At 44.8% G+C, this 13,490-nt stretch overlaps 1 protein-coding gene across 3 annotated transcripts in view; it reads right to left on the bottom strand.

Moving 5' to 3' along the window:
- anapc1 (anaphase promoting complex subunit 1) overlaps positions 1-13,490 on the bottom strand; it is a 221,014-nt gene that overhangs the window by 76,218 nt on the left and 131,306 nt on the right. The gene's annotated exons all lie outside the window — the stretch shown is intronic.

Raw genomic sequence — 13,490 nt, forward strand, 5'->3', positions numbered from 1 at the left:
AATTCTATTTCAGTAGAGCTACAACACCTGCAACTGTCTGGCAAGGTGGAAAATTGTCAGGATATCTCATTCATATCCTGCAGGACAAATCCAATCCCGAAATTTATCACCCCAGTTTTGTCTTAATCATCAGCAAAGTGATGGAAGGTGTGGAGTTAAGAAATAACAAGGGGAAGACATCAAAGGTGGGAGCAGTCTATAGGCACCTTAGCAATAACTATACTGTTGTACGTAGAACGACAGCATGTCAAGACGGCAATTTTTAATCATGGGTCATTTCATACTTCACGTAGATTGGTAAAAACAAATTGGCAAAGTTAGGCACAAGGGAAAATTCTTAGAGTCTATTTGGAATTGATTCCGAGAACAACATTTCGTGGATTCAACCAGGAATCAAGCTACTTTGAATCTGGTCTCAGTCGGCTGAACAGGTAAGCTACTTAATGTTCTTGTTTTGGGGACTGAGTGTAGAGTTATGGCAGCGCAGGCAGTGGAATGTTCCTCCTGCAGGATGTTTGAGGTAGGGGTGACCACCAATGCTCCTGCCGACTTCACCTGCAGGAAGTGCAGCCAGCTCCAGCTCCTCACAGACCATGTTAGGGATCTGGAGCTGGAGTTGGATAAACTGAGAATTATTCAAGAGGCTGAGAGGGTGATAGAGAGAAGCTACAGGGACATAGTTATACCAGAGAACAGAGGTAGCTGGGTAACAGTTAGAGGTGGGAAGGGGAGGAAGCAGGCAGTGCAGGGATCCCCTGTGGTCATTCCCCTCAACAAAAAGTATACCGCTTTGGATACTGTTGAGGGGACGGCCTAGCAGGGGTAAGCTGCAGTGACCAGGCCTCTGGCACGAGGTCCGGCTCTGAGGCTCAGAAGGGAAAGGGGGAGAGGAGGAGAGCGCTAGTTATAGGAGACTCTATAGTTAGAGGGACAGACAGGCGGTTCTGTGGACATGGGCGAGACTCTCGGTTGGTTTGTTGCCTCCCGGGTGCCAGGGTCCGAGACGTTTCGGACCGTGTCTTCAGAATCCTTAAGGGGGAGGGTGTGCAGCCAGAAAAGTGGTGCACATTGGCACCAATGACATCGGTAGGAAGAGGGGTGGGGAGGTCATTCAGGAGCTCAGGGAGTTAGGCTGGAAGCTAAAAGTTAGGACGGACAGAGTCGTCATCTCTGGGTTGTTGCCGGTGCCACGTGACAGTGAGGCAAGCAATAGGGAGAGAGTGCAGTTGAACACGTGGCTGCAAGGATGGTGTAGGAGGGAGGGCTTCAGGTATTTGGACAATTGGACTGCATTCTGGGGAAGGTGGGACCTGTACAAGCAGGACGGGTTGCACCTGAACCAGAAGGGCACCAATATCCTGGGAGGTAGGTTTGCTAGCACTCTTCGGGAGGGGTTTAAACTAATTTGGCAGGGGGATGGGATCTGGACTTGTAGTCCAGCAAGTAGGTTAGCTGTTTTTCAGGATGTCTAAAAATGTAGGGAGGCTGTGGAGAAGGTAGCACTGACAGGGAATACTTACGGACACAGGGATGTGTTCAAGTGTGTATACTTCAACGAAAGGAGTATCAGAAATAAGGTGGGTGAACTTAAGGCGTGGATTGGTACCTGGGACTACGATGTTGTGGCCATCACGGAAACGTGGATAGAAGAGGGACAGGAATGGTTGTTGGAGATTCCTGGTTACAGATGTTTCAGTAAGATTAGGGAGGGTGGTAAAAAAAGAGGGGGAGTGGCGTTGCTAATTAGAAATGATATCACAGCTGCAGAAAGGCAGTTCGAGGGGAATCTGCCTTTGGATATAGAATGGGCTGAAGTCAGAAATAGGAAAGGAGCAGTCACCTTGTTGGGTGTTTACTATAGGCCCCCCAATAGCAGCAGTGTTGTGGAGAAACAGATTGGGAAACAGATTTTGCAAAGGTGCAGAAGCCACAGAGTAGTAGTCATGGGCGATTTCAACTTCCCAAATATTGATTGGAAGCTCTTTAGATCAAGTAGATTGGACGGGGCGGTGTTTGTGCAGTATGTCCAGGAAGCTTTTCTAACTCAGTATGTAGATTGTCCGACCAGAGGGGAGGCCATATTGGATTTGGTACTTGGTTACGAACCGGGACAAGTGATGGGCTTGTTAGTGGGTGAGCATTTTGGTGATGGTGACCACAATTCTGTGACTTTCACCTTGGTTATGGAGAGAGATAGGTGCATGCAACAGGGCAGGTTTTACAACTGGGGGAAGGGTAAATACGATACTGCAAGACAGGATCTGAGGAGCATAAATTGGGAGCACAGGCTGTCAGGGAAGGATGTCATTGAAATGTGGAACTTTTTCAAGGAACAGATACGACATGTCCTTGATATGTACGTACCTGTCAGGCAGGAAAGAGATGGTCGTGTGAGGGAACCTTGGTTGACGAGGGAGGTTGAATGTCTAGTAAAGAGGAAGAAGGAGGCTTACATAAGGTTGAGGAAAAAAGGTTCAGACAGAGCGTTGGAGGGATACAGGATAGCCAGGAGGGAGCTGAAGAAAGGGATTAGGAGAGCTAAGAGACGGCATGAAAAATCTTTGGCGGGTAGGATCAAGGATAACCCCAAGGCCTTTTATGCGTATGTGAGAAACATGAGAATGACAAGAACAAGGTCCGATCAAGGACAGTAGTGGTTGACTGTGTATTGAGTCGGAAGAGATAGGAGAGGTCTTGAATGAATACTTTTCTTCAGTATTTACAAATGAGAGGGACCGTATTGTTGAAGAGGAGAATATGAAACAGACTGGTAAGCTAGAGGAGATACTTGTTAGGAAGGAAGGTGTGTTGGGCATTTTGAAAAACTTGAGAATAGACAAGTCCCCCGGGCCTGACGGGATATATCCTAGGATTATGTGGGAAGCAAGACAGGAAATTGCAGAGCCGTTGGCAATGATCTTTTCGTCTTCATTGTCAATGGGGGTGGTACCAGGGGACTGGAGAGCGGCGAATGTCGTGCCCCTGTTCAAAAAAAGGAATAGGGATAACCCCAGGAATTACAGGCCAGTTAGTCTTACTTCGGTGTTAGGCAAAGTAATGGAAAGGGTACTGAGGGATAGGGTTTATGAGTATCTGGAAAGACACTGCTTGTTTAGGGACAGCCAGCACAGATTTGTGAGGGGTAGGTCTTGTCTTACAAGTCTTATTGAATTCTTTGAGGAGGTGGCCAAGGATGTGGATGAGGGTAGAGCAGTGGATGCAGTGTACATGGATTTTAATAAGGCGCAGCAGGTCAGGCAGCATCCAAGGAGCAGGAGAATCGATGTTTTGGGCATGAGCCCTTCTTCAGGAATTCCTGAAGAAGGGCTCATGCCCGAAACGTCGATTCTCCTGCTCCTTGGATGCTGCCTGACCTGCTGCGTCTTTCCAGCAACACATTTTCAGCTCTGATCTCCAGCATCTGCGGTCCTCACTTTCTCCATGGATTTTAGAAAGGTATTTGATAGGGTTCCCCAGGGTAGGCTTATGCGGAAAGTCAGGAGACATGGGATAGTGGGAAATTTGGCCAGTTGGATAGAGAACTGGCTAACCGGTCAAAGTCAGAGAGTGCTGATGGATGGTAAATATTCAGCCTGGAGCCCAGTCACAAGTGGAGTTCCGCAGGGATCAGTTCTGAGCCCTCTGCTGTTTGTAATTTTTATTAATGACTTGGAAGAGGGAGTTGAGGGTGGGTCAGTAAATTTGCAGACGATACGAAGATTGGTGGAGTTGTGGATAGTGAGGATGGCTGTTGTCGACTGCAAAGGGACTTTGATATGATGCAGAGCTGGGCTGAGGAGTGGCAGATGGAGTTCAACCCTGTCAAGTGTGAGGTTGTCCATTTTGGAAGGACAAATAAGAATGCAGAATACAGTGTTAACGGTAGGGTTCTTAGTAAGGTGGAGGAGCAGAGGGATCTTGGGGTCAAAGTTCATAGATCTTTGAAAGCTGCCACTCAGGTGGCTAGAGCTTGTAAGAAGGCCTATGGTGTATTAGCGTTCACTAGCAGAGGGATTGAATTCAAGAGTCATGAGGTAATGTTGCAGCTTGGTAAGGCCACATTTGGAGTACTGTGTGCAGTTCTGGTTGCCTCACTTTAGGAAAGATGTGGAAGCTTTGGAGAGGGTGCAGAGGAGATTTACCAGGATGTTGCCTGGAATGGAGAATAGGTCGTACGAGGATAGGTTGAGAGTGCTAGGCCTTTTCTCATTGGAACGGCGAAGGATGAGGGGTGACTTGATAGAGGTTTATAAGATGATCAGGGGAATAGATAGAGTAAACAGTCAAAGATGTTTTCCCTGGGTACAACAGAGTGTTACAAGGGGACATAAATTTAAGGTGAAGGGTGGAAGGTATGGGGGGGGGGGGGGGAAGATGTCAGGGGTAGGTTCTTCACCCAGAGAGTGGTGGGGGCATGGAATGCGCTGCCTGTGTGAGTGGCAGAGTCAGAATCATTGGTGACCTTTAAGCGGCAATTGGATAGGTACATGGATAGGTGCTTAAGCTAGGACAAATGTCCGGCACAACATCGTAGGCCGAAGGGCCTGTTCTATGACGTATTGTTCTATGTTCTAAATAAAGTAAGGCATCCCAGAGTAAGACATCACCAAGGCAACACTGAGCATTCAGTTTGAGATTGAGAAGTCTGGATTGACAACAACTGTGTTAAATTTAAACAAGGATAATTACAAAGGAATGGAGGGAGGGCTGGCTGGAATGGGCTGGTGGAGAAGTTACATTGTAAAGCTAGTTGAGGAACAATGACATGTTTAAGAAAACAGTTATGGCCTACAGCAAAGATCGATCCCAGTGAGACAGAAGGATCTTATGAAGGGGGTCATGGTTAACCAGAGTAGTTAAGGATATCATCAAATTTAAAAATAAAAAACATACAATGTGGTAAAGATCAGTGGCAAGCCAGACGATTGGGAAAGTTTTAAAAAAAACACAAAAAAAACCAAAATAATAATAAAGAGGGAGAAAATAATCTTTGAGGATAACAAGTCATGTCATACAGACAGTCAGAGCTTTTCCAAATAAAAGGCAGCAAGAGGCCAAAGTACCTTACCAGTGAGAGATTGGGAAATAATTATGGGAAACTAGGAAATGCGGAGGACGATGCTTTTTTAATTCATTCATGGGATTTGTGCATTAATCATTAAAGCAGCATTTATTGTCCATTCTGATTGTTCTGGAGAAGGTGGGTATGAGCTTTCTTCTTGGACTGGCGCAGTCCATAGTATTCAGGAACTGGAGTGCTGTTCGGAAGGGAACTTCAGGAATTTGACCCAACAACAGTGAAGTAATGGTCATATTATTCCAAGAAAGGGTGCAGTGCGTTTCTGATAGGAACACGCCTGTGATGACATTTCCATGTAGCTGCTGCTCTTGTTGCAGGGTTAACAGGTGGTGTCAAAGAAGATTTGATACTTTCACACCTTGTAGACACTGCTGCCATTGCATGTTGGTGAAGGGAGTGAGGATTGAACTGGCTGAATGGATTGTCCATCAAGAGGGCTGCTTTATCTTGGATGGTATCAAGTTTGTTCTGTCATTGGAACTTAGGTGGAGAGCAGTCCATCACATTTCTGACGTCTATCTTGTAGCCCGTGCACAGACATTAGAAATCAGGAGGTAAAGGTAGTAGCCACAGCATTTCTATTTCTGCAGGCACAGTACAGGCGTGGTCAATGCTGACCCCAGGATGCTGATAGTGGGGCATTCAGCGAAGGTATGCCATTGAACATCAAGGGGCGTCAAGTCAGGCGCTCTCTTATCTGAGATGCTCATTGCCTGCCAAGTCTGAGTCCCTTTCCATGCAGTCATATCCTTTAGCTCCTGACCACTGACAAAATCACAAGAGTCTTTCCGAAGTACGGAGTTGCATTGGTCCTCAGTAAATTGTCAAGGTGACCTTTCTCCTCCCTAATGTGCAACAGTATCAATGGCTCAGCCTCCAGCTCCCTGACCCGGAGCCAAAATGATTGCAACCATAGTCGCCTATTTCAGATGTGTTTGTCTTAGATGAAGCTGGAGTTCAGCAACTCCCACATTACACAATCACAGAACAGCAGTTGCCCTGCCAACTTTATTGTGTGTTATATAATTAATAATTCTTTCTTCGACAGCACCTTCAAAACTCCAATATCATCAACAAGGGGACAAGACCTCAAGCACCTCATCTTTGCCTTCTCATGAACACTAAGGATGAGCAATAAATGCAGGCCTTGACAGCAAGGCAGGCACCCAATGAATTAATTAAAAAGAACAAACATCAAGGACAAAGCAGCATTTGTCCCCCACTGTAATCTTCTGCATCAAAGGTTGAAGGAATCAAAGCCTGAGGCACCTGCTAGTTAGAATGTAATGTTCCTATTGACTAATCCAGATTCAATGTTAACTGCGTCAGAAACCATCATTTGCATCATACTGATTGTCTCGCAAGGTAACAACAAGGTCAGTTAAAGCAAAGTTTTCACTGAAACAAACACATTTTGCATTTGTAATAATGAATGCAGGCAACAGGACATGAGGGTGCAATAAAGGGTTGAAGAGAATAACAGAGATAGGTAAAGGCAGCGGGAGAGTCAGAGGGAAAAAGAGGCAGGAAATCGGTGAGGGACGGATAGAGTGAAGACTTCAGAAAGAAGGGAATAAAAGGGAAATAAGGTAGAAGAGACAGAGGAAGAAAATTAACACAAAATATGTGCGAGTGAAAAGGTTGAAGATAAAAAGAATACGAATGGGTAAGAAATAGCAAAACGCGGCAGAGACATTTTGAGGCACTTGTGAACTCACACGTTCGGCAGGTGCCATGACTTATTTGATGAGCTTGAGGGACATAGATTTGATGAATCGCTTAAGAGTGAGATCAATAAGTGCATAGTACGCTCTCACAAACAGCAACCTCGACAGTTACAAACTTTCACAATTATAATTAAAAAGCATTTTCATGCAACGACTTCAAAACTCTGAGGTCTAGAACTAGAACATAGAAAAGTACAGCACAGAACAAGCCCTTTGGCCCATGATGCTGTGCCGAGATTGAATCCTAATATAAAATATAGTAACTTAACCAATGCACACCATAACTCACTGCTATCCATGTGCATGTCCAGCAGTTGCTTATACATCCCCAATGACTCTGCTTCCACTACCACAGCTGGCAACGCATTCCATGCATTCACAAAGCTCTGTGTAAAGAGCCTACCTCTGACGTCTCCTTTATACCTTCTTCCTAATATCTTCAAACTATGACTTCTCGTACCAGTCAATCCTGGCCTGGGGGAAAAGTCTCTGGCTATTGACTCCATCTATTCCTCTCATTACTTTGTACACCTCTGCCTATACGAACTGTGAGGCTCGCTCACTGGAGAAAAGCCACTTGCTTAGAGAGAGGTTGTGGAAGCTCTTCAGTTTCATGACCTTGGCAGCTATCTTTATTCATCAGACAAATTTACTTCTCAGGTTCTAAGCTTTGAAGTAGAATTTCCATTTCAGATATAATCTGATCAACTAAAACACAGAGAAGCCCTTGCATCATTCTGCCTTTACACCCAAATGTACAAGTGTTCTCCATCCTACTTGCCTGTGGGAAGACACAGTGTCTTAGAGGTCTACATGGCTTAAGGGAAGTCTGTCATTGCAGTGATAGCACCTGCTGAGTTTAAAACATTGTGCAAACCTTGTAAAATGCCTCATCATACTGATAAGACAGGTCATTAATTACTTTGCCCAAAACTCAACTCTCCACCGACGCATATTCTTGCTTTTCTTTTTGACAATAAAGGTTGCTCACAATTAGTCACATTCCAGTGCACCTTAAAAGTGCTACGCAATGGAAGAGCATCATTGAGATTTCCACTCTATGTGGGTGGTCATTAAACAAATTAATAGTTCAACTGCAGAATAAGTAAATGGGTGCACTGGAATCTTCCTCAGTCTAAGTGATATCGTACATGAATCAATTTCCATTGCACTGAAGTAAACAAAATGTGTCACTGGCTATTACATAAAAAGGCTTATCGATTCCAATATCTACTTCACATCTCCAAGTACTGTTTGAAGTCTGTCTGAAGACTACATTAAGCAAGGTTTCTTCTTTCAGTGATAGAACATCCGGGCAGTGGTGGAGTAGTTGCCATTTACACATTACATGCTTTTCCTTCAATGAGTAAATCAGGTAGCTTCTCCGTTTCAGCCCACACCCCACCACAGTCACGAATTATGTTCTGCCCCGATGAGTTAATAACTGCCCTGTCAGATGGAAAACCCCCTCAATATGCCTGCTCGGTTTTAGAGGTGACAAACAATTGACTCCATGCTTGGTTCACTGCAATGCTGGAAGTATCCGCCCCTTATGGTGTTGCTGCATTATCCATCGCATAACATTCAGTCAAAGCTGACTGCTTTCCTCTCAACTGCTAACTCTCCCCAAACAGTAACGCAATGAAGTGGTTTTAACTTCTTCCATAGAGTGTCTCCACCAGGTAGGTTTTACAATCATATTATATTCATGCTCCATAACGTTTTTCCCTTGTTGCACTGGTGCAAGGACATTAACATTATTATTGTTGACTGAGTAATGAGCATATCCAGAGTGAAGTAACTCACTCCCGGACCCTGGAGTTGGTGACTCTAACCTGCCAAGAGAGGCCAATCCACCACCGACACAGTGAAGGCTTTTTTAAAATTCACGTGTGAGATGTGGGTGTCACTGTCTGGCCAGTATTTACTGTACGTCCCTATTTGCCCTTGAGAACTGAGTAGTAAGTTGCCTACTTGAACTGCTGTGGTCTACCTGCTGAGAGTTGATCTTCAATGCCATTAGGGATAGAATTCCAGGATCTTGATCCAGTGACAATGAAGGAATGGTGATATATTTCCAAGTCAGGGTTGTGAGAGGCTTGGAGGGAAACTTGAATGTAATAGTGCTCTCATGTATCTGTTGTCCTTGTTCTTCTAGAAAGAAGTGGTCCTGGGTTTGGAAACTGCTGTTTGAGGTTCATTGGTGAATTTCTGCAAAGCATCTTGTAGATGACACACACTGCTGTTACTGAGTGGCAGAGGAGGAGGGAGCAGATGCTTGTGGATATAGTGACTAGGAGAAAATGAGGACTGCAGATGCTGGAGTTCAGAGTCAAAACGTTTGGTGCTGGAAAAGCACAGCTGGCCAGGCAGCATCCGATGAGCAGGAGAGTCGATGTTTCAGGTATAAGCCCTTCATCAGGAATGTGGCCACATTCCCGAAGAGCTTATGCCCATAACGTCAACTCTCCTGCTTCTCGGATAACAGTCTCACCTGCTGTCTTTTCCAGTGCCACACATTTTGATTCGTGGATGTCGTGCCAATCAAGTGGGCTGTTTTGATGGTATCAAGTTCTTAAGTGTTGTTGGAGCTGTACTCATCCAGGTATCACACTCTTGACTTGTGCTTTGTCGATGGTGGATAGGCTTTGGAGAGTCAGGAGGTGAGTTACCCACCACAGAATTCACAGCCTCTGAGTTGCTCTTATAGCCACAATTTAGGAAACTGTTCAGGCTTATCTCCTGGCGAGTGTGCATTGTCCTGGTGTCACTACTGTAGAGAAGAGGAGGTAGGTGTGATTGACTCTCAATTTGGTGTGCTCAGTTAAATTGCTATTGCTCCAGACTCTCTTTATTGAGTTTGGACATGACATAGCAGCAACATCAAGTGACAGTTTGCTGGTAATTGTGGAGGTGAAATTGTGCTGCTGGAAAAGCGCAGCAGGTCAGGCAGCATCCAAGGAGCAGGAGAGTCGACATTTCGGCATGAGCCCTTCTTCAGGACAATTGTAAATCAGGTAATTGTGGAGCCCAGTTATGTGAAGGGATTTACAATCTACAGTGTCCTGTTATTGATGCGGATACATAACACAATGGAAATGTGCAAGACCATGGCATTCCTAATGCTGTTTCCTCCTCGGGATGAGAAAATCTACTAGCCACGGCACTGAGCACTTGATATGGAATGCATGGGCAGCCAACACCAGAAAGGGGCTGTGACAGTGACTCTAACTTAGTTTAGTCTGATCATGCGTTCTACAGAGCCATGGAAAATGACCACTTGCATTTATAGAACACCTTTAGTCCCATCACATTTTATAGGCAAGGTATTCAAGGGTGAGCTGAAAATGTGTTGCTGGAAAAGTGCAGCAGGTCAGGCAGCATCCAAGGAACAGGAAATTCGACGTTTCGGGCACAAGCTCTTCATCAGGAACTTATGCCCGAAACATCGAATTTCCTGTTCCTTGGATGCTGCATGACCTGCTGCGCTTTTCCAGCAACACATTTTCAGCTCTGATCTCCAGCATCTGCAGAGCTCACTTTCTCCTTGAAGGTATTCAAGGGGCCACACAAAGGCAGGTAATCAAAAGCTCACCTACAAAGAGGGTCTTAAGGAGTAACATAAGGAGAACAAAGAGAGGGAGAGAGAGATAATTCCACAATTTACAACTTTGAAAAAGGCACAGACAACATTGATGGAGCAGCAAGTAGCAATGACAATGGTGAAAAACTTGCATTGCGGATTCTTTTCACAAAAACAAAGCACTTGTGATTGATGGGCAGTGTTCTTGATCCCTGGGGATAATCTACAGATCTTCTAGTTTATTTTTAATGAAGTTAGAAAGACATATCAGCAGTTTTAGTGAGCTAAAGCACCATAAAACTTTAAACTTCCTGATCTCATTTCACCATCAACATATGAAAGCAAGGTGCAGTTTGCAATCAGCATGTCAAGAGAATATTTTGGTTGTTTTGGGGATCATCCAATTTAGAAGATCCTGTGGCAGCTCAACAGCTTTCTACCTTTGGAGAGAATAGCTGGATAACTTCTGAGCGAGGTGGTAATCTACTGAACACTGCATCCAGCATAACATACACTGTCATCAATAATAAACAGAGTTAGATGCAGACGTAGAGTCACTGGGGCACAGGTAGTGGTCAATTGGTCCATCTAGTCCATTATCAATGGAAGTATTGCTAATTCTTTAGAACAGTGAGATCTGCAGATGCTGGAGATCAGAGTTGAAAATGTGTTGCTGGTTAAAGCACAGCAGGTCAGGCAGCATCCAAGGAACAGGAAATTCGACGTTTCGGGCCAGAGCCCTTCATCAGGAATGAGGAGAGTGTGCCAGGCAGGCTAAGATAAAAGGTAGTGAGGAGGGACTTGGGGGAGGGGCGATGGAAATGTGATAGGTGGAAGGAGGTCAAGGTGAGGGTGATAGGCCGGAGTGGGGTGGGGGCGGAGAGGTCAGGAAGAAGATTGCAGGTTAGGAGGGCGGTGCTGAGTTCGAGGGAATCGACTGAGACAAGGTCACCCTCACCTTGACCTCCTTCCACATATCACATCTCCATCGCCCCTCCCCGAAGTCCTTCCTCCCTATCTTTTATCTTAGCCTGCCTGGCACACTCTCCTCATTCCTGATGAAGGGCTTATGCCTGAAACGTCGAATTTCCTGTTCCTTGGATGCTGCCTGACCTGCTGTGCTTTAACCAGTAACACATTTTCAGCTCTGATCTCCAGCATCTGCAGACCTCACTTTTTACTCAAAGATTTTAACCTACTGCGAATCCTCTTGCAAGGATGCCTTCCTTGAAGAAGCTCTCTTCCTCCCTCTACAAGGATTTCAGTGAGTCTCTCTCTCACTGCACCCCCCAGGTCATCTCCTCTGCACAGAAGCACTTCAGCCACGTTCTCAAATTTCTCCAGTTTCCTCATGTCCCCTCCCCCCACCATGTCTCAGTCGATTCCCTCGAACTCAGCATTGCCCTCCTAACCTGCAATTTTCTTCCTGACCTCTCCGCCCCCACCCCACTCCGGCCTATCACCCTCACCTTGACCTCCTTCCACCTATCACATCTCCATCGCCTCTCCCCCAAGTCCCTCCTCCCTACCTTTTATCTTAGCCTGCCTGGCACACTCTCCTCATCCCTGATGAAGGGCTCTGGCCCAAAACGGCGAATTTCCTGTTCCTTGGATGCTGCCTGACCTGCTGTGCTTTAACCAGCAACACATTTTCAGCTCTAATTCTTTAGAACACCAGAGGAAGCTGCAAAGCATTTCAGCACTGTAAACAAAATGGATGCCACCCCAAAAAGAAGGGGCTTTAAGATAGAAATTCAAATAAAGGAGGAGGCAGAAAGTTATATGTGTCTAATGAAACAATCACAGCAAGTGGAACCTCTTAAGTACTGCTGCTAGTCATGGAGGGAATGTGAATGTGAAAGGGAATTAAAGCACGGTCGACTCAGCCAGAGTAATGAAGATTTCAGATGTAGCTACAGCTTTGGAGGTGGTCACAGTGTGGGAGGAGTGGGATCAAACTCCAGAAAGTTGACATAATTTAATTTTGAGGCTTGGCAGAGTTGGTAGTGAATGGTGGGCAATAGGGACTGGGATGGTAAACAAGTGGCACCATGTGGTATAGGATAGATGGGCCAGATATCCGGTCAAAACCATAAAGATGGTATTGACAAGGTGCACAAAATCTACATTAGCTTCTTGGGACACCATTCACCAACGGAAGGATGTTAAACACTGATGCAACAATGTAATGTATTTCTTTTGTCACATTTCTGTGAATAATGAGGTCAAAGCCAGACATCTGAGTAATAAATAAAGAACTTGCATTGAAAGGCTTATTTAAGGTTGTAAAAGATGGCAAGGCATTCCACAGAAGTTGGGAACAACTAGGGAGACACCAAAGGCAACTGAAGGTTGCAAATACTTGACATTTATTTCAAAATATGATAAGCCATCGATGATAGTCACAACAAAATTTGAGATGTTTTGACTAATTTAGTGAAAAGGTAGTCAATGAAGCATACTGAACACAGGATTAACGTTCAGACAAACATACTGAATGAGGAAGAATGCAACTGAGTCTCAATAATGAGATGACAAGAGAAACATTGTCTCAGCTCATGCCCAACTAATAGTGAGAACATTTATTTTAACTGACAATTGATGAAACCCACTACTGCACACTGCAAAAGCACAGTCACAGTTTATGTCATTAAGGAAATCTTCCGTTTAGAAGGCAATATTAGAAAAGTGTCATCCGTCATCACTTACTGGATGACTATTCAAACGTTTGTGTTTAATATTGTAAATTGAACCACAAGGTTGTTATTCTAACGAAGTTGATGACATACTTCAACTGTAATAAATCTATTTATGCATGCTACTGTATATTGCAAGTTATAAGATTACAAAATGAAGCAATTTGTTGGCCAATAATGCAGGCTCCTTCTAGCAAATGCTGTAGAACCTGTGCTGCTCTCGATCGCTGGAGGTCCCAATATAAGTTAGATGCAGAACATAAGAACTACATCAGATGAAATAAATATTAATCAACTGACTGATTTGTTTTGAAGGTCATCAATGTGAATGAGAACTCAGTTTTCCTCTCCAGTTACTGCCTGATACATTGTGTTTCCCCAGGTTTTCCCACTTTTAGCTCAGA

This window comes from Hemiscyllium ocellatum, chromosome 3 (assembly GCF_020745735.1).
Source record: "Hemiscyllium ocellatum isolate sHemOce1 chromosome 3, sHemOce1.pat.X.cur, whole genome shotgun sequence".
Classification (NCBI taxonomy): Eukaryota; Metazoa; Chordata; class Chondrichthyes; order Orectolobiformes; family Hemiscylliidae; genus Hemiscyllium; species Hemiscyllium ocellatum.